The sequence below is a fragment of the Rattus norvegicus genome, chromosome 17, assembly GCF_021556685.1.
Source record: "Rattus norvegicus strain SHRSP/BbbUtx chromosome 17, alternate assembly SHRSP_T2T, whole genome shotgun sequence".
Taxonomy (NCBI): Eukaryota; Metazoa; Chordata; class Mammalia; order Rodentia; family Muridae; genus Rattus; species Rattus norvegicus.
The window spans coordinates 20,881,926-20,906,738 of record NC_141550.1 but is presented as its reverse complement, the minus strand read 5'-3'; the positions used below and the strand labels follow the sequence as shown (position 1 = coordinate 20,906,738).

Sequence of the window (24,813 nt, the reverse complement as noted above, 5' to 3'; positions counted from 1 at the left end):
AGGTATCTCTTTAGAGCAATGGAACCCTGACTAAGACAGGTGTTGTCCTTAGTTGGTTTTCTACTCTACTTTTTTACAGACAAGGAATGTCTCTCATACAACTGTGGACCAGCCTGGCTGGCCAGGAAGCTCGAGGGAACCTTCCATCTCCACATCCACCTCTGGGATTGCAAGTGAGCTCAGCTTCCTCCCTTACAAAGCTCTGAAGATCTGAACTCAGGTCCTCATGTGTGCATAGCAAGCATTGCACCAGCTGAGCCGTCTTCCCAACTCCGAAGCCTTTTAATAACATATTCATGTACTTGCATATCATGAAGCAGGGGCCTTGTGATCTAGACATCTCCCACCAGCCCTCACTCAACACTGTTGTATTGGGGATTCGATTTCTAACTTGTGGGAGCAGGTGGGCACATTCAAGCCTTAACACCACTGAAGTGGAAATTTAAAGGTTTTTTTGGAATGGTGTTTTGCTGGGGCAAACACATGAAGGAATGTTTTGGTAAAATGGACACAGGCGTGAAAGGCTAAGGTCAACTGGTGGAAGAATGTTGCACTGAAACAGACACGGGAGAGAAAAAGCTCTGCTAAAGCAAGCACGTTCTGCTAAATAAAGGACACGTGATAAAGGATTCTTTACTAATGACATGCACGTATTGGTCCTCCTTACATTTTGTAGTTGAGCTGCATTTGTTGAGATGCCATAGAGAGAGTCCGCCAAAAACCTTCTGTGGTATGCTGCAGTTCGTTGCTGCTTCCTGGGAATCGGGCTAATCAGACGCTGAGGCAAGGCATGTAGAGGACACGTGATGTTTGGAGGGTATACATAGGACTCCACAGAGTGACGGAGACAGAGCTTGGCTTGCTGGTACAGCTAGCTGTGCAGTGCTTGTGGCCTTTGCCTCTTTGATGATCTTCGTTTTCCTGAGAAAGACAGCTTAGAACTCCTGCTATCCCCCTGGGCCCCTCCTGCTACTTGCACCGAGCCTGAAGTCTGGCTGTCTCTGCTAGATCGTGTCACCACTGTTGCCAACCTGACTGTCCTGAACTGGATTGCTGGTGTAGCTGTGAGGTGTTTGTGAGTAGATCAAGCTGCCACTGCCTGCTAACCTGTGGGCTGAACTGTTGGTTTCCAGACATCACATATGGGAGTCGCTCCAGAGAGGCCCACTTCCCCTATATTCTTTCTTTTCCACTACCCTCTGGTGGGTGATGGGTTACGAGGAAGGTTAAAGCATTTAAGAACCATCATTAAAAATAAGATTTTTAAAAAATGAAAGTTACACACTACTTAAATAAAAAGATCTGCATTATGTCCTGAGTTTTGAGCTCAGTGGAACTTGGGTGAGAAATTAATCCAGTTCCTATATCTCTAGACTCACTGGGTGGGTGGCTATTGTATATACCCTGAAATCATCCTCATCAGTTAAAGACTCCAATGGAGGTAGGAGCTGTGCTCAACTGCCTGGGCCTCTTCCCCTTCGGTTCACCCACAGACCTTAAGGACATAACTAAAAGATAAGTGCATGTTCTGTTTGGCCAATGATACTGTCTTCTTCTTCTGGGTGGTACTTTTCAAGCATAAACATAGACACAGGACTGTATATGTAAAACACAATTTTAGAATCCAAGAGCAGACTTACACTGGAAGATCGACATTTAAAAAACAATTTTCCGTTTGCCTTTGAAACAGGCACATCTGTTTTAGAGTACATCTTCTTTCTTGCAGTACCAGGAACTGAACTCGGGGCCTCACGTGTGCTAGGCAAGTGCTTGACCACGGAGCTATAGCCCAGCCCCACGTTCTGATGGGAGTCTAAGCCTCTAAGATGGCTAACCACAACTTACAAAGCAGGAACTTCTTGACATGATTAGGGGTCATTTTCTGTAGTAGAAGAGAAACTGGTGACCTTGATAGTGAAGCTCCAGTTAGAGCCAATTGATTTCCAGGTCAGCGTGCAGACAGCACATCACCAAGCACAGCTATTCCTGCTGGTTCTATTGATGATGTCTGAACTCTCCCGTACTCTGGCTCACGGCGTCTGTTATTCTCAGAACACGGCAGGTTAACTTCAGCTTCGGTTTAAAGATATTTCTATTGTTTAAAGCTCAAGATGAAAGTCTGATTAATTCTTATTTATTTATTGATTTATGTTACCATATGGGAATCGTGGTGTGCTGATTGACTTAGTGGACTGCAGAAACGATTCCTCAAAACACAGTCTTGTGTTACCTGATGTAAGAACACAGCAAAAATATATGTAAGGCTCAAGCTGTTGTTAGTGATAGGAATTTGATCTTTAAGGTAGTTTATAAGTGGGCTGGAGAGATGGCTCAGAGGTTAAGAGCACTGTCTGCTCTCCCAGAGGTCCTGAGTTCAATTCCCAGCAACCATGTGGTGGCTCACAATGATCTATAATGAGATCTGGTGTCTTCTTCTGGCCTGCAGGCATACATGCAGGTAGTATTTTGTATACATAATAAATACATCTTTAAAAAATAGTTTATAAGTGATATTGGGCATTGCTCTGGTCTAAATATGGCCTCCAAAAATTCCTATATTGAATCTTAGTCAGCAACATGATGGTATTAAGGGGTGGGGCCCCTGGGAGGCCCCCTCAATAATAGGCTAATGTTCATATGAAAAGTGGGTAAGGCTGGGGGCAGCCTATACCTGCAATCCCATGTTGGCAAGGCTGAAGTGGGGATGGTGGGTTGAATAGCAAGATCTTGTGTTGTCTCCGTCTCCGTCCTGCAGAAAGGAGCGGCACCACAGTGTTCTTCTCAAAGCAGTTTATTCAGGAACCTTTCTTTCTGCATGCAAGCAGCAATCTCTCTTTTCTTCCCTTTTCTCCACACAGCCCACGAGCACACTCCCTTATATCCTCCCTCAACTCCGCCTCCTCAGTCCAGACTGCGTAGTCTCAGTTCATAGGTCCACGTCACATGGCCTGATCTTGTGTCATGGTGCGCCTGCGCAGCTCTCACAATGGATGGCTAGTTTCAGGTGTGTGAGGAAGTCAGGTGCTAGTCATGAGACTTAGCTGCAGTCCCAGGCGCCATCTTGGGACTGCCGCCACACCCGCTCCCCACATCTCCCCCTTCTTTATGTTTTTGGCAGAGAGAATGCCTGTCTTAGGTTGCCCCCTGCAGCAATGCCCCTTACCCGTCTGTCATCGGGAGACAAACAGCTTAGGTTTGATCCCTGTCTTAGGTTGGTGACACGCCCAGGGAGTCTTACCCATCATTGACTACTTCTCTAGCATGCCAAGCCATACTTGAGGAGACTGTCCTGTCTCCACTGCTACAAAAGCCTGTATCATTAAGGCTTGAGTTCCATGCTGACAAAACTGTATACAGCACATGCACCAAAAGGCCAGGACGCTAATAAGAATCAGTCATAGGGCAAGTCCAGCAAGTCCAGCCCATTCTTTCAGCCGTGAGGCAATGGCGGCAATCTAATCGGCCAGTCCTCCAGCTAAGGACATGCTCTGTGTTGGCTTGAATCATCCTTTGTGGTGTGCTGCTACGGTTCTGGTTCACTGCCTTGCCGCTTGTAAGTCTGGAAGCTTCAGCTGTTAGGAACCAGAGGCTGGTTAGCTTTGAGGCTACGGAGGGCTCTTCATGCTGCAGCAGACTTTGTGATCCAGTAATTCCAGCCGACACCTTTAAACTTCCCCTTTCCCACCACTTCCACGGTGACCGTCCACTCGAGTGGAGTTGATATGGACGATGGATTGTCTCAATTCCTGAACTAGTCCATCAAAGTGTTGAGACCAAATTCCTGTAAGATACTGAGATATATTACGGGATATCTGAGCAGCATGACTGACATTCACAAATGGTATGGAAGTGACACACAGTCCTGAATATTTCCACTCACAACCCAATTGCATTAACCCCATCATAATATCCGCTTGTTCCTGGAGCAAATCGACCCTTTGATACAGCAGCAAAATTCCCGCTTTCAACTGACTATTAATATTACCCTGAACATCTAAAGCTTCTGCAACACCTGCGGATAAATTACTTACAGCTACCGCAGTCTGTACTATGGCGGTAAGGGATATGGCCGCAGCAATGGCTGCGGTGGCAGCAGAAACTGCTATAGCAGTAACAATGGCTGCAGTAATGCCAAAAACTCTCCAGATTTCCAGGTGTAAGCCACGTCCCTCTGCCCTGCCTGGAGCGTACAGAGGCGGATGAGGTGGCCCCGGAGCCGATGGTTCTACCTTTAGTTTCACTTTCTCTAAGCTGTCGGTGATGCTTTCCATATCGTCTTCCGACATTTCCCCCTTGCTAGCATTTCCCTCGGTCTCTGATTTTTTGAGAACATTCCTCCCTAACCTGATTTAGTGCCTCATTTCCCTTTTGGAGCTCCGAGCCACACCTTTCCTCATCCCCTGTGCGATTTCTCACTAATTTCCACACTGGCAGCACTCCTTTTGGTAAAACCCCCTGCTCCTCGGCAAACCTCAAATCTTTCCCTAATTTCTTCCAACTGGGCATTGTAAGATGTCCTGTCACCGGAAACCACGGAGCAACCTGGTTCATTGCTTTTAAAAAATTCTCGGGGTTGGGGATTTAGCTCAGTGGTAGAGCGCTTGCCTAGGAAGCGCAAGGCCCTGGGTTCGGTCCCCAGCTCTGAAAAAAAGAACAACAACAACAAAAAATTCTCTACTATTTCTTTCTTTAGCCCGATTCCTTTCGCTTTTAACAAATCCTTGAGGGCTTGTCGAACTGTCTGAGCTGATGTTGAGTTCCCCATTGTGCTTGGTGTGACTTGTCCCAAAACCGGGAACCTCATGGTCTCAATCTGAGAACTTAACCCTCGTCCCAAAACCGGGAACCTTATAGTCTCAATCTGAGAGCTTTGCGACTTGTCCCACTTACCTGGGAACTTACCGGCTAGCCACCCTGACTGCAATGAGTTCTGAATGAATTTCCCCGCCACCACTTGTCATTTCCATCTCCGTCCCGCAGAAAGGAACAACACCACGACGTTCTTCTCAAAGCAGTTTATTCAGGAACCTTTCTTTCTGCATGCAAGCAGCAATCTCTCTTTTCTTCCCTTCCTTCTTCTCTGCCCCCAGCACACTCCCTTATATCCTCCCTCAACTCCGCCTCCTCAGTCCAGACTACGTAGTCTCAGTTCATAGGTCCACGTCACATGGCCTGATCTTGCGTCATGGTGCTGCGCAGCTCTCACAATGGACGTGGCTAGTTTCAGGTGTGTGAGGAAGACAGGTGCTAGTCATGAGACTTAGCTGCAGTCCCGGGCGCCATCTTGGGACTGCCGCCACACCCGCTCCTCGCTCCTCACAATCTTTGAGGAGGGCGGGCTTACAGAATACCCTGGAGCCAGTTCCTTCCTACTCTGCCACTTTGTCCTGCTTACCCGTCTCGCTCCTGCCCCTGCGAGAATGCTTCAGAAAGGCCCTCAATGGCTGCCTCGCACCTTAACATGGACTCGCAAGCCTCCAGAACTGTAAGAAGTAAAGTCATTCTCGTGTTGGCTATCCCAGCATCTCTGCTTTATTACCGCAGCACAGACAGGCTGAAACAGGCACGTCTCTCTGTTCTAATCTGTCAAATTTAGTTTCCCCGCCCAAACCATTGGCATTCATCTTGCCAGAGATTGTCTTTTGCCCAGTTTCCTGTGTCTAGGTGTATGCTTGGCATACACTTCCCCTGCGTCTCTCACTTTAAGGGATCAAACAAAGAGAACTGAGGGGAGTAGAGTCTGGAGTAACCTAGTTTTTATCGCTTTGATAAAACACCGTGACCAACAGCAACGTGGGGAGGAAAGGGTTTATTTTGGCTTAGAGCGCCACCGCCACCGTGAAGGAGGTCCGGGTGAGAACTCAGGGCAGGAACCTGGAGGCAGGAACGGAAGCAGAGGCTGTGGGGGAATGCTGCATTCTGGATTGCTCTCACGGCTTGCTCATCCGGTTCTCTTATACACCTCAGGACCACCTGTCCAGGCTTGGCACTGCCCACAGTGTCCTGGACCCGCCCACATAATCATCAATCAAGAAAATGGTCCACAGGCTTGCACACAAACCAATCCAATGGAGGCATTTTTCTCAATTGAAGTTTCTCTTCCCAGATAGCTCTTAGCTTGTATCAAGTTGACAAAAACAAAACAAAAAAACCTATCCACCGTGCCACATAGAATGACTTCAAGAACATAAAGCTAAGTCGAAGAAGGGATTGTTAAAAAAGAAGCCAGAGTCTGAAGAGTTAGAGAATGCTAAGCTCTTCGCAGTGCATTATGGGAGTGCACTGCCTTGGCCTTGTAGGGTGGTTCCCCGGATGGATCCTGTTGGTCACATACACCGAACTCTATAAGCTGTTATGCGAAGACAGAACGCTATAGTGTCCTTGTGGAGATATTTGATTGGGTAGCTTTCCCTCATGACATCAGGGAAGACACGTATTTCAGTATTATTTTTTGCTATCAGGGGATTTGAGATTTAGGGTGGCAAAAGTGGCTCGTTTATTCTGCTGACGGGCAGTGCCACTGTGTAGCGTAGGCAGTCCTCAGACTCGCCTCTCTGCCTCCCGGCTCTTTAGCCTCCCGGCTCTTCCGACTACCAGTGTGTACCCCCGGCAAGTGGGCAGAGATGGAGTGTTTCATAGAGTAATATCCCAAGGTTGCAGGACCTGGAAGAGGCTTAGATCTTTAAATTTAATTCGGGGCTTGCTCCTGCATAAAATTATCTCATCTCAAAGACTTCTCTAGACTAGCAGCAAATCTAAATAACAGGCGTGAAATAGCACAGTTAGAAACAGTAAGGAATACAAATTACACACGAGGCACTTTGTCCTTGTTATCTGGGTCACAAAAGATAAGCACAAGTCTCAACCAAACTACACGGCAGTCAGGGAAGAGCAGCATTCCAATTTTCTGCAGGTTTTTTTCTTTAGAAATTTTTATTTTTATGTATGTATGTATGTATGTATGTATGTATGTATGTATGTATGTATGACGTGAGTGCAGATACTAATGAAGACCAAGAGAGGGCATCAGATCTCCTGGAACTGGGATTAACAACAACAACAACAAACGGTTCAGGAAGATGGAAAGAGGGACTGGAAGAAACTCTGCTTAGCAGCTGCACTTGCTTCTGAGCCTCTACATGGACCGCAGCAGCTGGCTGATCTTCCCAGAGGGCAATGCTTCTGTAACTCGTTGGCTTTCTCATGAGCTACTAAGGAGCCCCAGACACAGGGCCCTCATCCTGCAGTCTCCAAATGCACAGAAACACAATCACACCCACCCTCCCATCTATCCCCCACTGCCACGACCCTGTCCGCATCCCCATCTATCCCCCACTGCCACGACCCTGTCCGCATCCCCATCTATCCCCCACTGCCACGACCCTGTCCGCATCCCCATCTATCCCCCACTGCCACGACCCTGTCCGCATCCCCATCTATCCCCCACTGCCACGACCCTGTCCGCATCCCCATCTATCCCCCACTGCCACGACCCTGTCCGCATCCCCATCTATCCCCCACTGCCCGACCCGGTCCTCACCCCCTGTCTACCCCCCACTGCCCCGACCCTGTCCGCATCGCCCCCCCACAGCGTCTAAGGAAGCTTTGGAAAGTGTAGATTTTGCCCCCCCCCCCCCCTCATTTGAAGATTCTCCATTTTCTTTCTTTTTTTCTTTTTTGGTTCTTTTTTTCGGAGCTGGGGCATTTTCTTTTGATATTCAAATTTGAATTTCCATGCAGTTGATTGTCTCCAGATTCAGAGGTGTAAGAGTTGAGGACCATGCGCCGTTGCAGGTGCAGGCTGAGTACACTGAGGGGAGCTCACTTGAGGAAAGACTGCTGTCTTAGAGCACGCACCTCCTCCACTCAACAAACAACTTTTCTAAAAGAAAGGCCACTGGGATCTGTGTTTGGCTACACCAACACACAGCGTGTCGTATGTACACCTCATGTGGCTTCTAGTTCTAGGGAAAGAAAAATGGCTTCCCCCCAAACAAAGCTGGGTCGTACTTAAAAAAAAAAAAACAAACCAATTTTATTTTGCTATTAGTTGATCCCTAAGGTAATTCAGCTAAGGAGAATTGACTTCACTTTCTTCTGCTGGCCTTTCATTCACTTTCCTGCTTTGAGTTACATTCTTATTAATTTTTATCCATGCTACATATATCCTGGAAAGTGTGTGTGTGTGTGTGTGTGTGTGTGTGTGTGTGTGTGTGTGAGAGAGAGAGAGAGCGCACAAATACACGGGTCCCCCAACATACAATCCCCTACAATGTCCCCACTCTGCAATGAACCCCCAAGCCTTTCTTTCTCCAACACAGTGGATCACTGGCTAAAACTGTGAGCCCCTCCCCCAGCCACAGGACCCAGTTGTTCTGTCTGTGGCAGGCGTCTGTGGCAGGTCTAGAGCTGTGCAGCCCTCTTCCGCCACCTAGCGGTAGTGTGGTGAAACAGACTGCCGATCGAGCCAAACAATGCAAGCCAAACATCCGACAGCAAACCGAGTTGGTCTGTGCGGCTTACATCGGTATTAAACGGTGTATTTCAAACTTGTATTTTTTTCTTCTAGAAGTCAAGGTTCCCATTTATGAAGGTGGGTTGTCATCCAGTATTATTATTATTACAACGACAAAGCTCAAATTTGGATGCTCTCAAAGTGAGAAGGGGAAGGTCAGTGAAAGCCAGCCAGATGCCAACATTTTGGAAACGAGCCTTTATAATTGTGAATAACTACGTGACGGATGAGGGAACTGGAAATCAAGGCATCTGTTTCAAGTTCAAATCATTAGTGAGCGCTGCTGGCAAGGTTAGAATGCTGGGGTGGGGGTGGGGGGGTTCTTTCCCTGACAAGAGCCAACTTGAGGAAGAGGGGCTTTTTATTTTGGCTCAGAATCCATCATGGCGGGGAAGGCATGACAGCCAGAGAGGGAAGCAGCTGTTCACGTTGCACCACTGCATCTGCACTCAGGATTCAGACAGTGACAGATACCTATGCTTAACTCATTTCCTCCGTTTTATCCCGGGGCCCCGGGTTCATGGAGTGGTGCAGCGCATACTAACAGTGGGTCTTCCCACCTTAGTTAACCAAATGAAGAGTTTCCCTCAGAAACAGGCCCGGAGGCTTGTTAATAATCGATATTAACTTTCACTTTCTCCAGATGTCATCCTGGAGGAGGGTCCTGCAAAGGGTAAATTATTGTGATAGTTCATGCAAAGGTTACTGCTGATAACATCTAGAACATGTTTTGGTTTGCATTATATAGTCATATGTATGCAAAATAAATATGTATATGCAAATATATGCAAAAACACACACACACACACACACTCACACACACACAGAGTGATTTCATGTAGTCCTGGTTGGCCTAGAATTCACTCTGTAGGTCAGACTATCCTGAAACCTAAAGAGGATGCCCCTTACTCAGTCTCTTAAGTTTAAGCAATTGCACCAGGGTTAAATATGAAGGATTTGGAGCCAAATTCCCAGAAACAGGCTATCATTCTTTTCTCCAGACAGCACATACTTGTCAGATGGTAGCTGAACCAGAGGGAGGGGTCTGTGACAGGGACAAGCAGACACGGGGGATCTACACGGGAAGAGCTACCCAAAGAAGCAGACCAACTGCAGCCTCAATGTTTCTCACCCTGGGGAATGGGCAGGAACTGGTCTTACAAGGTAGACACGTGACTAGAACAGAGGGAAATTAAGACCTCCCTTGTGGTCTTTGTGGTTGATCCTATGGGGGGAAAATCTGTAGATTTGTTCCTAGAGCAATGCTTTCAAATGCATAAAAGGACATAGGATTAATAAAGGAAAGCAATCACATGCAAATAAAGTTAGCAAGTTAAAAAAAAACTATCGTGTATTGTACTTGTATTTAGTTCTGTCTGGAAAAACAAAATCCACAGACTTGAAGGTGCAAAAATGTAGCAATAATGTCCCATGGTTCTGGGGGCTGAAGTCTGAGGCCAAGCGCCAGCAGACTCATTTCCTTTGGAGAGCCCCACTTCCTGCCTCCAGAAGACTGCTACCAACTCCATCCCCATCCGACAAACAGTGCCAGGAACTTCTTCCTCATTACCCAGGGGCTGCACCCTCTAGGTCTTATCTAAATCTTATCTAATCACCTCTCAAAAACACTGGGGTTAGCTTTTCAACAGAGGAGTCTGGAGTGGTGGGCAGGGGAGAGGTGACATAAATTTCAGCCAATGACAATAACTCAGCACACAGAATCGCTAGTTCTAGTTCCCGAATGTTCTCTCCATGGACCTTGGCTTAATGGATCCCCATCTCAGGGACTCTCAGAAAACTCAGTAGTTTATAGTTGCTAAACTAAATCATCCCTTAGAGCATGCACAGAGAAGTGACCCTGATTATACAAGCAGGAGTCCTGCAAACCACCCATGCTCTCAGGCTTGCAAGCCAGTTCCTCGGCCCAAAGCTGCTGACCCCACAAAGATCTCGGCTTTGTTTTCTTTGTTTCCTGCACATAACCATAAGCCCAATGATCAGTGTCGAAGAGAAGCAATGGGTTTCTCGCTCGAAGACAAATGAGTCCTTCCATAAGCAGACTGAAAACCAAAAAGAAAGGGAAGGGGGTGTGGTTGGAAGGTCGGAATTAGTAAAGGGGAACAAATATTCTTGAACATTTCCAGTGTCTAAGCTAAGAGAGGAGGTTCAAGACAGCCCTTCTCCTCGTTAAGGAAAATGAGGAATTCTTCCTCGTTAAGGAGAGGTCAGCAGTTTTGGAGAGAAGATTTTAATCCTGCTCCTTTGGACCCATGTGTAATCACAGCATCCAGGAGATGTTTTAATTATACATTCTAATCAGAAAATAAAATGTCCCAGATTGCTCCATTTAGGTGTTTTCCTGACTCTAAATTAACAGTGTTTTTGGCATGTATTCAACATGTAAGAATTTGGGCTCGGAAAACCCAAATATAGGTGTGGTATCCACTGGGGACTGATGTCCTGGAGCTTAAATGACAGCTCAGAAACTGTCCCACTTTCTTATAGCCTCTAAAGCCAAGCCTAGTTGTAATGAGGTAAGCAAGACTTACTTTAGCAGATGAGGATGGGAGAGAGGAAAACCTATATTTTTTAAATTATTTATGTGATTACACTGTTGCTGTTTTCAGAGACACACCAGAAGAGGGCATCAGATCTCATTACAGATGGTTGTGAGCCACCATGTGGTTGCTGGGAATTGAACTCAGGACCTCTGGAAGAGCAGTCAGTGCTCTTAACTACTGAGCTCTCTCTCCAGCACCTGACCTATTGTTATTTTCTGTGTAGAAGGATTTCTCTGCAGGAGTGCCGAGAGTACAGCAATACATGCAATACCCACGGAGGTCAGAAGAGGGCACTGGATTCCTTGGGCCTGGAGTTAAAGGCAGTTAGGGGGTACCCTAGCACCATAGTCCTCTGCAAGAACAAGGGCTCTTAACTGCCGAGCCATCTCTACAGACCCTCGTTTAGAATTTCTTTCCCTCCCTCTACTCCTCTAAGTTCCTCCTTACCTCCTCTCCCCTCCAGATCCACTGCCTTTCTGTCTCTCATTAGGAAAGAAGAGGCTTCTAAGATAACAAACACGACAAAATAAAATACAATGAGATGAAGCAAAAACTATTAGATCGGAGTTGGGCACAGCAACCCAACAGGAAGGAAAGAATCTCAAGCGCAGGCGCAAGAGTCCGAGATCCACTCATTCACACATTTAAATAAGCTAACAGCTAACATATACACACAGAGGACCTGGTAAGGATCCATTTAGGCCCTGTGCTCAATGCTTCAGCCTCTGTGAGCACATTCGTGCCTTGCTTAGTTGATTCTCCTGGTGTCCTCCACACTCCCTGCCTTCTCTTCTGCAGGCTTCCCTGAGCTCTGACAGGAGGGACTTGATGGAGACCTCCAATGCAGGCTCTCTCTCCACATAATGTCTGGCTGTGGGCCTCTGTATTTCTTTCCATCTGCTCTCAGAGGAAGCCTCTTTGGAGACGACTGGATAAGGCACTGATTTAATCTCTAGTTCTTTTGTTACCCAGACAGTGTCAAGTGCGAGTTCCTTCTAGTTCAGTGGGCCTTAGGTCAAATAAGGTCACTTATTTGGTCACTCCCACAAGTTCTGTGCCCTCGTTTATGATATAGGCAGGGTATTATGATATAGGGTTTGTGGCTGGATGTTGTCCACGTTTCTCTCTCAGTGGCCCGTAGAGTGCCTTCCTGCGCCAAAGAGGCTAGAACATACGGGTGAGGGCTCCATGTAGGCCCCCGCTTGACCTCTCATGTTCAGTGAATTTTGTAGGTATTCCCCTTGGCAATGGGGCTCCACTATCGGTTTGAGGAGAGCAACCTTTTGTCTTAGCCACTGCCTGGGTTGTTTGGGGGATTTCCAAGGGGCCACTTTGACCAACAATTCAATTGAATGCAAGCCAGTCTCTCCACTGGAAGCCATGCCCGACTACAAGAGATGGCCAGTTGAGATTCTATATCCCCATTACTAGGAGTCCTTATGAGGGTCAGCTTCCTAGATTCCAGGAAGTTTTCTCTGCAGTGGGTTATTACTCCACCCCAAATGACTGCCAACTCCAGCCATCTCTCCCCACACTCTCTTCTTCCACCCATCCCCTGACCTAATCCTCTACTCCTATCCCAACCAATCCCCAGTGCGCCCATAAAACCTATTCTATTTTCTCTCCCATAGAGTTCCCTGTGTCCCCAATAGACCTCTCCCCCTTATATAATGTCTTTGGGTCTATTGACTACTGCTTGGTTCTCATTTACTTAGCTAATATCCTCTTTTAAATGAGTACATATTATACTTATCTTTCTGGGTCTTGGTTACTTCGCTCAGGATGATTTTTTTTCCCTAGTTCCATCCATTTTCCTGAAAACTTCATGACACCATCTTTTTTAACAGTCGAGTAATATTCCATTGCATAAATGTACCCCAATTTCTTTATCTATTCTTCTGTTGAGGGTCTTCTGGGTTGTTCCCAGTTTATGGCTATTATGAATAAAGCCTATTGAATATGGCTTAGCAAGTGTCCTTGTGGTAGAATGGAATGCCCTTTGGGTATATTCCTAAGTGTGGTGTAGCTGGGCCTTGAGGTAGATTGATTCTCCATTTTCTGAGGAGCCTCCCTATTGATTTCCTTAGTGAATGTACAAGTTTGCACTCCCAGCAGCAACGGAGGAGTGTTCCCCTTGCTCTACGGCCTTGCCAGCATGAGCTACCACTTGTCTTATTGGTGATCTTAGCTATTCTGACAGATGTAATATGGAATTTTGAAGTGGTTTTGATTTGCATTTCTCTGATGGCTAAGGATGTTGAATGTTTCTTTAAGTAGCTCTCAGACATTTGAGATTTCTTTTTTGAGAATTCTGTTTAGATCTGTTCTTCATTTTTAAATTGGAGGTTTTTGCTATCTATCTATCTATCTATCTATCTATCTATCTATCTATCTATCTATCTATCTATCTATCTATCTATAGTCTGTCCATTCCTTTGCCTTACAGAATGTTTTTAGTTTCATGAGGCCCCCATTGATTAATTGTTGATTTACTGTTTGTGCTATTGGTGTTCTGTTCAGGAAGTTGTCTCCTGTGTCAATTCACTTAAGATTATTCCCATGTTTTTCTATCTGGTTACATGTATCTGATTTTGTGTTGCAGTCTTTGATCTATCTGGTTACATGTATCTGATTTTGTGTTGCAGTCTTTGATCTATCTGGTTACATGTATCTGATTTTGTGTTGAGGTCTTTGATCTATCTGGACATGAGTTTTCTGCTGGGTGAAAAATCTATTTGCCTTCATCTACATGCAGCTGTCCAGTTTGACCAGGCTTTGTTGAAGATGCTTTCTGCTTCCCAATGTTTATTTCTAGCTTCTTGATAAAGACTCGAGTGCCCATAGGTGTGTGGGCTTATGTCTGGGTCTTGAATTCAATTCTATTGATCAACTTATCTGTTTTTATGCCAATATCACACAGTTTTTAGCTCTGTTGTGCAACTTGAAGTTGGGAATGGTGGGGCATCAGACAGTTCTTTCCTTGTTCAGGATTGTTACAGCTATCCTAGTTTTTCATTTTTCCATACGAAGGTGAGTATTGTCGCTTTAAAATCTGTAACAAATTGTGTTGGAATTTCGATGGGAATTGCATTGAATTTATAGATTGATTTTGCTTTGGATTAAGATGGTCATATTTACCATGTTAACCCTACTGAGCCATGAGCGTGGGAGAGCCTTCCGTCTTCTGATATCTCCTTCCACCTCTTTCTTCAGAGACATTTTTTTTTTATCATACGAGTATTTCACTTGATTGGTTAGAGTTACGCCAAGTTATTTTATATTATTTGAGGCTGTTGTTAAAGGTGTTGTTTCCCTGATTTCTTTCTCAGTCCATCTGTCAATTGTATATAGGAGGACTACTGGTTTTTTGGGGCTAATTTTGTATTCAGCCACTTTGATGGGAGTGTTTTTCAGCTGACAGAGTTCCCTGGTAGACTTTTTAGGGTCAGTTATGCACACACTCATCTCATTAGCATATAAAGATTCTTTGACTTATTCCTTTTCAATTGATCCTTCCCCTTGATCTCCTTCAGTTGTCTTATTGCTCTAGCTAAGACTTCAATTACTATGATGACTACGCATTGGAGAGATTGGGCAACATTGTCTTGTGCATGATTTTAGTGAAATTGCTTTGAGTTTCTCTTCATCTCATTTGATATTAGTTATAGGTTTGGTATCAATTGTGGTATAAATTGCCCTTATTATATTTAGGTATGTCCCTTCTATCCCTGATCTCTCCAGGACTTCTATCATGAAGGGGTGTTGGACTTTCTATTAAAGGCCTTTTCTGCATTAAATGAAATGATCATGTGTTTTTCTTTCACTTTGTTTATATGTTGAACCATCCCTGCATCTCTGGGATGAAGCCCATAAAATGATTTGGTAATGTTGCTTGTGTTTCTGGTTTTTTTTTGTTTGTTTTTGTTTTTGTTTTTGGTTTTTTTTTTTTTTGTGGAATAATTTGAGGAGTATTGGTGGAAACTCTTCTTGGAATGTCTGGTTGAATTTTGTGCTAAAGCCCTGTGGTTCTGGGTTCTTTCTGCTTGGGAGAATTTTAACGACTCTTTCTCTTTCCTTAGGGGCTATATGTCTATATAACTTGTTTATCTGATCTTGTTGTATACTTGGGTATGTGGTGCCTATCGAGAAAATCATCCATTTCTTTTAGATTTTTTTTAAAATTTATGGAATACAGGTTTTTAAAGTATGTCTTTATGATTTTTTTGGATTTGTCCTTATGATTTTCTGGATTTGTCCTTATGATTCTTTGGATTGCCTCAGTGTCTGTTGTGATGTCCCCCTTTTCATTTCTGATTTGTTGACTTGGATATTCTCTCTCTGCCTTTTAGTTAGCTTGGATAAGGGTTTGTCTATGTTGTTGATTTTCTCAGAGAATCAGCTCTTGGTTTCATTGACTCTTTGTATTGTTCTCTTCGTTTCCATTTTATTGATGTCAGCCTTCAGCTTGATTCCTTATTGCCATGTACTCCTTTTGGGTGTGGTTGCTTCTTTTTGTTCTAAAGCTTTAAGGTGTGCTATTACGTTGCTAGTATGAACTATCTCCATTTTTTTTTTAATGGAGGGACTTAGTGTTATGACCTTTCCTCTTAGCACTGCTTTCATTGTGTCCTGTCAGTTTGGTTATACTATATGTTCATTTTTGTCAAACCATAAAAAGTGTTTAAATTCTTTATTTCTGCCTTGACTTAGTGGTCATTGAGTAGAGAGTTGTTCAGCTTCCATGATGTTGTAAGTTTTCTGTCGTTTCTATTGTTGATATCCAGCTTTAACTGGGGGGGGGGGGTCTGATAGGATGAAGGGAGTTATTTCAATTGTCTTGTGTCTGTTAAGACTTGCTTTGTTCCTGAGTATGTGGTTAATTTTGGAGAACATTCCATGAGGCACAGGATGGAGAGTATATTCTTTTGTGTTTGGGTGAATTGTTCTGTAAATATCTGCTAGGTCCATTTGGTTGGGTGTTTTTTCCCCCCTTGCCTCAAGTTTATTTGTAAAAACAACATAGGACACTGGTCATCCAATGTAAATAGATGTGTCACAGCAGTCCATCTGTCTTCACATTGGGAGAAGCCTTTACTATGAGGCCATCACAGGGGCCTGGGCACCTTTGGGAGCCTCGGCTGGAGCTGAAGCCTAGGCCTTAGCTAAAGCTTTGGCCTCTACCTTGGTTTGAACCTTGGACTTTGGTTGACAGAGCCTATGACCCTTGGCCCTGTAGCTTCAAATCCTCTTCCTGAGCTTGGGTTGGGTGATGAAAGCTGAGGGCGAGAAGGCTGAGTTTGCCACTGGGGCCCTTTGGCATCTTGGGCTTGATGGCTTGAGGCTTCACAAAGGCCTTGATAACCTCTGTGCGTGCACTCACTGCCTTTGCGTTGTTGGCCTGCATCTTCTTCAAGCCTTTCTTGTTGTGCTTCTTGGCAAAGTGCATGTTCCTCAGGAACCTGGGGTCAAGTCCCTTAAGAGATCTGTATCTTTGTGACCAGGGATTCTTGATGCCATTTCTGTACCATTTGCAGGACTGGTTGTGTGTGATGTGGTTCTTGGACTTGGACATGTCTGCACTGTAACCTGTGGTTCCCAAAGCACCTGGGACAGGAAAAGAACTGGTCCATTTGGTTTATAATGTCTGCTAGCTCCAGTATTTCTGTTTAGTTTTTGTGTGGATGGCATACATTTTGGTGAGAGTAGAGTATTGAAGTCTTCCCCTATGAAGGTGTGAGGGTCAATATGTGATTTAAGCTGTAGTAGTGTTTACAAACTTGGGTATCCTTGTGTTTGGTCCTAGATGTTAAGAACTGAAACATCATGGTGGGTTTTTCATACTTTGATGAGCATGTATTGTTCTTCCCTACCTCTTTAGATTAATTTTGGTTTGAAGTCTATTTTGTTAGATATTACAAATGGTTACTTACATCAGCTTGCTTCTTGGGTCCATTCGCTTGGAATATCTTTTTCTAACTCTTTACCCTGAGGTAATGTTTCCCCTTGAGATTTTAGTGTATTTCTTGGATGCAGCTGAAGGATGGCTCCTGTTTTGCATCCTTTCTGTCTTTTTATTGGGGAATTGAGACCATTGCTATTGAATGATACCAAACACTAATGATTAATGATTCCAGCTAGTTGCTGTTGTTGTGTGTGTGTTGTGTGTGTGTGCTTCCTTTTCATTTTGCTGGTGTGGGAATTTATTTCTTATGTTTCCACATATGTAATTAACCTCCTTAGGCTGGACTTTTCCTTCAAGCATCTTCTGTAAGGCTGGATTTGTAGATGTATGTTGTTTAAATTTGACTTTTCATGGAATATCTTATTTTCCTCATCTCCGGTGATTGAAACTTTTTTGGGTGTGGTGGTCTGGACTGGCATTGGTAATCTTCTAGACTACACAGCACATCCGTCCAGTCCCTTCTGACTTTTGGAGTCTCTATTGAGAAGTCAGGTGCAGTTCTAACATGTCTGCCTTTATGTGTTATCTGGCCTTTTCCTTTTACAGCTTTTAACCTCTGTCCTTGCTCTGTACACTTAGCACTTTGATTACTATGCGACTATTATTATAATTATTGTGTGGGGATGTCTTTTCTGGTCCAGTCTATTTGGTGTTCTGTATGCTTCTGAGACCTTGATAGGCTTTCCTTCTTTAGGTTGGGGAAACTTTTCTCTCTGGTTTTGCTGAAAATATGTTCTGTGCCTTTGACCTGGGTTTCTCCTTCTTCCTCTGATCCTATTATTCTTCGGTTTGATCTTTTCATAGTGTTCCAGATTTCCTGGATGTTTTGTGTTGGGAGTTTTTTGGATTTAACATATTCTTTGACCAAAGTATCCATTTCTTTTATCTTCAGTGCCTGATATTCTGTCTTCTGTCTCTTGTATTCTGTTGATGAAGCTGGCCTCCTTAGTTCCTGTTAGAATCCCTAGAGATTCTTAAAAAAAAAAAAGATCCTATTTCAACTTTCAGGTCTTGAATGGTTTTATTTATTCCTTACACTGTTTGCTTGTGTTTTCTCGTATTTCTCTAAGGGGTTTATTCATTTCTCCTTTAAGTGCCTCTATCATATTCATAAAGGATCTTTATGAGACATTATGTGTCCACATGTAAGTCTGCACACCACATGTATGTATGGTGGCCAGAAGAGGGAGTCAGATCCCCAGGAACTGGAGTTACAGACCTCTTGTGAGCCACCATGTGGAGTTTGAGACTTGACTCGAACCTGAGTCCTCTGAAAGAGTAGCCAATACTCTTAACCACAAAGTCATCTCTCCAGCCCTCATTTGGAACTTTCAGAAGTTAGTTACTATAACGATTCTTTATGAGGAGAGTTCTCAGTATAATTTAGATATTCCCTTTCATTTCCCTCACTGCATCTCTGTTACCCAGCAATGCCAAAATGATGCAGTTTGTAAAGCCAGAGTCTCATTGAATGTATAAGCTGGACACATGCTCAACCAAGACTCATGCTCTTATGTTGACGTGAGCCAATGGATTCCTGTGGGAGCAGGTCTAGGGCTTGACTGACAGACCTCCATATTTTATTAGAATATTTATTCTTTTAAGATGATAGATGCCAAAATAAATATGGATGGAAGAAAGGAAGACTAACTCAGAGGGAAGAACGCATAGTCCCCTATACCTTAAGCATGTCAGTCTGGCAAGCGACTCTCAGTTTTCATACAGGCAGAACTACTGTCATTCAAATGTGAAGACACTGTGCCTTTACTGTTGTTTATATTCTTTTAACATATCATTTTGTGCACTTTATTGTTAACTTGAAGTATTTTCTTTATAAAATTTTTCTTTATTCAAACTAAGGATGAGCTTCTGAGAATCCCGTGACTGGAGTGTAGACTATAGATGCTTCGTTGGAATGAACACGGATTATCAGACTGCTTTGCAAACTGACGGTGTAGGCACTGACGTTGAGAACAGCCTCAGTTTATGTAACCTCGCCCGCCTGAGGCCCTGAAGTAAGACTTTGGGTGACTTAGAAGGTAAAGGTGTTTTATTTTGATTTACATCAGAAAGTGGACGGCACGGTACATTTCCCTGACCCTCTGTTTTATATTTGTCTTTTATTTGGGGTCATCTCTGTCCCTAAATTATCTGAGCAGGTGCTTCTTGTGTCCTTGGTTAACTAGGACTTCCATAGGAATGTCCTTGTTGCTGTGACCAAATACCTGGTCAAAGCTACTTAAGGGAGGAAGGGCTAACTTGGGATTTTATGTGTGTGGGGGGGTGGGGGTGGGGGTGGTACTCCACCACAGTGGAGAAGTCATTGTGGCCGAGGCATCAGGAATGTTCAAGGGTGGATTTTTCTGTGATGCTGATCAGAGAACACTTCAGTCCCTAGTACTCTCCTCCAGCCAGCTGGGAGGTCCCAAAGATTTCACAACCAGCTGGTTCTCAGGGTCAGATACAGGAGCCTGTGGGGGACACATTCAAACACATTCATGGAGAAGTGGGTGACAGTGCCAACTGCGAGTTCAGCTGGTGGTAACACATGGGTTTCTTTGTTTTGAGAGAACGTCATGGCAGTGACCTTTGGGGAAGCCAGGGGTGAGGGGCATACCTGAGGTCTCTACATCATCTTCGTGGTCCTCCTGTAAATCTGAAGTTATTCTCGACTAGGTTTATTTCTAAAAATGCATCAAAGGCTGAGCAGTGACCTCTGTCATCCCAGGAATCAGGGGACCAGGGTGGGAAGATTGTAAGTCTGAGCAGCTTTTCGAGACACTGTCCAAAAGCAATCAACCAACCAATCAATCAATCAATCAATCAATCAAGCAAGCAAGCAAGCAAGCAAGCAAGCAAATAGGGATGGAGGGAGGGAGAGAGGGAGGGAGGGATAGAGCTCAGTGCTGGAGTGCTCTTGTCGTGAATGAGGCTCTCAATTCAATCCCTAACACACACAGGGGAAAGGCACTGGTGTGAGTGCAGTGGTACCTGTCTGAAATCCCAGCTACTTTACTTGGGAGGCTGAAGCAAATGGATTGCTTGAGCCCACAAGTTTGAGGACAGCCTGGGATGAGGGTCATCCTCCTGTCTCTACGGTAGTTTCCAGCCTATCTACCAGCTAAAGCAGGCTTTCCCGATTCCATCCCCAGAACCCTGCCTGGGGATTTCACCATCAGTGATCAGAGCCCTTGCTTTCCTTGGCTCAGTTTCAACTTTGGACCTGAGCTCGGAGGCTAAAATCCTGGTCCAGGAGAGAGAAAAGTCAAGCAGAGGACTCGCCCTCCTTGAGTGTATTCCACCAAAGTATTTCAAGTCAGGATATAGTCACAGTGTTTGAGCTCACTGTGGTAAAGTGACCTGAGGAAGAACAGGAAAACTATGAGGCATTTCGAGAAGGCAGAAGGAGGGTTTGTCTGCCCCATACAGTATCAATCTATTTCTGTAAATAGAACTGGTTGTCAGGGGGAAGGGAGTGAAGCATAACTGTGATTGCCCGTGGGGTTTCTTTTGGGTGTGGTGTAGGTATTGTGGAGTTAAATAATGGTGTTAATAGAAAAACTTTGAATGTACCAAAAAAATACCTCTGAACTGAATTCTTTTCAAGGGTGGATTTTACTGGATATGGGTTCTGTTGAGAGTGAGTACACACACAGGAGACAAAAAAAAGCATCCTTTCAAATGTGTTTCTTAGGTAGAGCTGGAGAGACGGCTCAGTGGTTAGGAGCACTGGCTGCTGTTCCAGAGGTGCTGAATTCAATCCCAGCAACCACATGGTGGCTCACAACCATCCGTAGTGGGATCTGATGCCCTCTTCTGGTGTGTCTGAAGATAGCAACAATGCACTCACATGCATAAATAAGTCAAATTCGTTTCTTGACGCTACACCAACCCCCAAAACAATGCCTTGACCTAACTCTTTTTCTTTGGCTAGAAGCGAGCTGGGTTTTGGCTCATTTGTAGTCCCACTGAGCCTGAATTAGGACCCACCTTATTAATTCCACAGCTAACCAAAAAGTGCATCAGGCAATCAGTTAGTGCGTGACCCAAGAGAAGCTATTTGACGCCTTGTTCTTCTTTCTCCAGCTATACAAAAAGACAGCCATTATCCATGTTGGCTACTGAGAGGACAAGTTACTTACTGGAAATCGTTCCAGCATGGGTTAAAGGCTGGGAAAACGGTGGTGAGCGTTCTCATGGTTCATTCATTCAGCAACAAAATCGCGCGTTGTCTCGGGTCTGTGCCGCTGTCTGTCCCAGTAGGTGATAGGCAGGATCTGGCTCCTACTTCTAAACTGTGTGCTGTAACAACAGGGCAAAACACACTGCTTGGGGCTGTTGAAATGGTTTAGCCTGTAACAGCTCTTGTTACCCAGCCTGAGGACCTGAATTTGATACTTGGGACCCACACATGCACAATGAAAGAACAGCCTCCTGCAAATGACCTCCTATGCAGGAACACTTATGCACACACACTGACACACACACACACACACACACACACACACACACACACATACAATTTAAAAAAATGTACAAAATAAGTTTCACAAATCATGCACCACTGTGTGTAGTGATTTACATGTAATCCTAAAAAATTCCTCATTATCTTCTTTACTTCAGAAGGAAGTGCGCCCTTGAGATCTCCACTGTCGTGACATAACAGGTGTCACGATGGGCTAATGTGGATCCGCTGGGTCTTTCCTGGGATGTTGGGAGGTGTCTCCGTGGCTTCGTCCTCATGAACACTCCCAACCGTTCTTGTAGGAGAATGAAGATAAAGGTTGACGAAGATCAACAGGGTCCGTTAGCCGTTAAAGGAAAAACCTTAGACGAGACCATTCTAACAGAGTTTAGTCAAACAGAAAAACAAAACCAAGAAAAGTTCACAAACCTGGTTCCACTCAAACTGAAAAGTGGTTTCAAAATGCTATGAGCCCCACGTTGTGCTGGCTGTGCTTAGGTGCAGAGAAAGGAAAGCAGTGTACAGGAAACGCCTGACCGTGTACCACATCTGGACATGGCTTGACAGCCTTCAGCCTATGCTGGGCTGAGGCCCTAGGACTCATACAAGAGCATCCTCTCCAGTTATGTTGCAGGTTTACTTGTTAAGTCAGGTTAGAGTTCACTGTACACTTGCTCTGATTTGACATTATCCCACACAGAGAGAACCAGGCCTTAAGGTCTTAGGCATTAAAGACTTGGATTCCCAAGTCTCCGAGAAAGACCGACTAGCCCAGTGAGGGCTTTTGTTTTTGTTGTTGCTACTGGTGTGGTTTATGTCTGTTTGTTTTGTTTTATTTGTGAGACAAGGTCTCACTACAGCACTGGTTGGTCTGTAACCCACTATGTGGACCAGGCTGGAATTCACCAACATCTGCCTACCTCTGCCTCCTGAATGCTGGGATTAAAGGCGGGTGCTACCACGCCCAGCCATTGACCGTTCTTGATGCCACTCTGTAGGGTGCATCTCCTATGGGAGGGGTCCTGGGGATGCTGGGGGCTGGGTCTCACCATAGAGCTTTAGCTCCTATTCACACCACTATGTTACTTTATGCATTGGTCTCCCCTCCTCAAGTACATTCTGAAGTCTGTTTAAACAGTTGAATCAATCAAGGTGTAGCCAGCCAGAAAAAATGCTTCAGGAGAGTCTCATTTCATTGGTTGGAAACACAACCTGGACACCAGTCTTTAAATTCTCTCTCCTCTAAGAGTCTGTGTGCATATGAGTTTGAGAAGCACCCCAGGCTCAAGGAACTGAGCAGAGATCTGGAAATGCACGCACACGCATCCAGAAACACACGGGGACACTGGACTTGTCTTGATACGTGCCTGTTCCATATAAAAATACCATTTGATGACTTCATCCCTTACTGTGTAAAAGGTTACAGGGGTGAATGCTTCCAAAGAAAAGGGCTTCTGACTCATGGGATGATCCAGTTAAAAGGAATGGCTGGAGGAAAAGTCAAGGTTTAATTTATAAATGAGCTCTGTGCTGCACTTTCCCCCACAGTTCCTATGTTGCAATTTAAATCACATAATGGATTGCCAGCGATGGCAACATACATCCCTTCGGGGATCCGGCTCAAATTGTTGGTTGACTCTTGATTAAGGACTGAGGGTGACATAAATTAATCAAAGGTACAAATCGAGTGCTGTCGGAAAAGCAGCCACTCCTTGGCTGGTCTCCTTATTCTGTATCACAAAACCATAGTTTAGAGCACAGCCACAACTCATTGGACCTGTGGATTATACAAAAATTGTGGGGTTTTTGTTGTTGTTGTTTTTGGGTTTTGTTTGTTTGTTTTAAGACAGGTCCTCCATGTAGCCCTGAGTGGCCTGGAACTCATTAATAGACCAGGCTGGCCCAACTTCATGAATCCTGCTCTCTGCCTCCTAAATGTTGGGATTAAAGGCATGCATCGCCACACCCCACAAGAAGCACCCCAATTCCCACTACCCAAGTATAATACGAAAGCACACAGCTCTACTGAGTCATAGTTTAACCTAAAACTCCATGTGGTAAGCTATGATACTTATACCAAAAGATGGTGATGTTGATGGTGGTGATGACGATGATAGTGTTGCTGGTGGAGGTGATGCTGCTGCTGCTGGTGTGTGTGTGTGTGTGTGATGTGTGTGTCACAATGATAATCATCACAATTTAAGTACCCATTGTCTGCCAGACTCCATCCTTGGCACTGAAAACCTTCATCTAATTTTCCAAAGGACATCTAAAAGGGAGCCCTTTGTGGAGGGAATTAACTCATTTCTTCTTCAAGGTCACACTGAGAAAATCACATGCTATGTCAAGGTCTAGCCTTGCCTCTCTCTAAAGCACTTTCCTGTAGATCCTGCACACTCTGGTGCCAACCAATGAGCTGCAAACACTCTCAGATTCAGAGAGTCACCCACATAACCCATTGGAAAACCCAAAGATAGGGCTTTAGGAAGATCTGGAGGTTTGCTTTTTTGCTTATGGTGATAAATCTATGGCATTGGGCAGTCCATCTTCCTGTTGACATCGGAGCTTCTGTGATGGGAAAACATGTTCATGTTTGGTGATGACGGTTGCTATTAATTTGTTTTTCAAATAGTCAACTCTGGAATATATTAAATAAAAAGGGAAGGTTTCATGGTAACACATTAAATAAACAGATAAGGAAGTGGGAACACCTGCCCCCCCACCACCACACGGCCCTCTTTGCTTTGTTTGCATATGGTGGAGGAGAACAACAGTAAACTGGTCTCTTACTGGGGTGGGGGGCAGGCAGGAAAGTTGCTGATGGAAGACAGATGTTGGGAGTCTTCTTTTTGTTGGTTTGACTTTGGACCTGTGGAAATGCTTTGTATGATTACAAAATGAAAGCAAACCAAAATTATTCCAGATAATTCTCTGAAAATAGAAAAGTTTATCTTGGTTTTTTTGGAGGTGGGGTGGGGCTGAAAAGAAATAAAAAGCAAAGCAAAATAACGAGCTGTTTAAGAGTCACAGGTCAGCCACAGGGATTTCAGAGCACCGGAACTCAAACATTTAGCCCTAGGGGCCAGGGCTTTGAGGGTCAAGCGACTGTAAACAGATTTAAAACTGTGTGTGTTAGGTTTGTGAGTCACGTTTATTGTAGATGATGTTGATATAACCCATCTGAAATATGTACGTGTGCTTGCATGTGTGTGTATGTGTGCGTGCACGCGGATAGACAATTCTGTCAGTTATTGGTTGGAAAGCCATCTTGTCTGCTAAAGAAGCTGCAGTCACGAAACTAAACAACATG

General features: G+C 44.6%; 1 long non-coding RNA gene and 1 pseudogene across 1 annotated transcript; both read right to left on the bottom strand.

Moving 5' to 3' along the window:
- Positions 1-608: 608 nt before the first annotated feature.
- Positions 609-5,074, bottom strand: LOC134482702 (uncharacterized). Its single transcript, XR_015641554.1, has 3 exons — positions 4,891-5,074; positions 2,672-3,781; positions 609-2,230 (listed from the first exon to the last, which is right to left on the bottom strand). It is a non-coding gene; the product is annotated as an uncharacterized LOC134482702 (long non-coding RNA).
- An 11,096-nt stretch (positions 5,075-16,170) lies between these two features.
- LOC148000059 (large ribosomal subunit protein eL29 pseudogene) lies at positions 16,171-16,648 on the bottom strand (annotated as a pseudogene).
- Positions 16,649-24,813: the final 8,165 nt, after the last annotated feature.